The sequence below is a fragment of the Gekko japonicus genome, unplaced genomic scaffold (assembly GCF_001447785.1).
Source record: "Gekko japonicus isolate JY-2015 unplaced genomic scaffold, Gekko_japonicus_V1.1 scaffold386, whole genome shotgun sequence".
Lineage (NCBI taxonomy): Eukaryota > Metazoa > Chordata > Lepidosauria > Squamata > Gekkonidae > Gekko > Gekko japonicus.
In genome coordinates this window covers 1,323,767-1,325,027 of record NW_015163100.1, presented here as the reverse complement: position 1 = coordinate 1,325,027, position 1,261 = coordinate 1,323,767, and positions in this window count along the sequence as shown.

The window sequence follows — 1,261 nt, the reverse complement described above, 5'->3', positions numbered from 1 at the left end:
CTCCCACCCTCCTCCCAGAACTAAACGCCACGGTGTGGGAGAACAGATGATAAAACTCACACATTCACCACAAAAATCTGTGGCAAAAAGAATATATATGTGTGAATATATATATATATATATATGTATATATATATATTTTATATTTATGCCAATGTACTCAGTCAGTACAAAGAGCAAAATAGTTTACCATTTCCTAAATACAAAATAGAGCTTTCCAAAAAAATGAAACACACATTAGATATAAACCATCCAAAACTTGAACGATTGAAAACTGTATTCAAAATTAAATGACCCAGAGCAGGTCTCTTTCTGAAAAGTTCCCTTCATATCGGCAAAATAGCCTGTACTACTGAAAACACGACGACGCAAGGGAGGCCTCTCAAGGAGAGACAGACAGACCAACGGCAGACACCAGAGACAGACGACAGGGAGAACAAGAAACCCAAGCACGATTCTACACCGTTCAAGGCAGCACACGAGTCAGAAAACACATACCGGGGGGAGGGGGGGGAGCCCATCAGATCGTGTCTAGGCCAAGCTCTTCTCTGTACACAAGGAACACAAAAGAAAACTAGGGGGGGCTAAAAAACACCCACACCCACCCACACCCCTGACAGATGCCACTAACAGTGACTAACGGGGGGGTGGGGCTAAATCCAAGCAGGGGGCTGTGGCGAGGGCCCTGGAAACAGGCCGCCCCCTGCCCAAGAGGATCGGCCTTTCAGGCTGAACTGGGCAGAGACTCGTGACACCAGGGTGGGCCCGGCACCTCTCCTGCCTCTGATGAACCCCAGGCCACCTGTCTGGGCTTACATTTTAGACTTCATGCCAGCACCAAGTGGAAAAGGGATTGGGAGGCAGAAACCAGCTTGCCCAGAACTCCTCCCCTCCCTCCGCAGACCGAGGGGGCAACTTCAGCCTTCCGCCCCGTAGCAGCTTGCTGACCTCCTCAAAAGCTGGGTTTCTACAGGTGGCAGCATATTCAACAGGAAAGGGACAGAGCGGTAACTATGAGGAAGGAAATTCTGCTGATATCCTAATTTAGGCTTTCAAGTTGACTCACCTCAGCAAACTGTCCCCCCCACCAGCCCACCCCAAGAGGAAGGTTTACGTCGCACAAGCCTTCTGAGCAGTGCCACTCCGCCCTCTCAGTTCCTGCCCAAACACCCAGGAGAGAAGCCCAGGAACCGCCATCAGTCCTGTCGTGTCACTGTCGCGCGTCCCCCCCCCCCCCCCCGCTGGCTGCTGCAACGCTCCT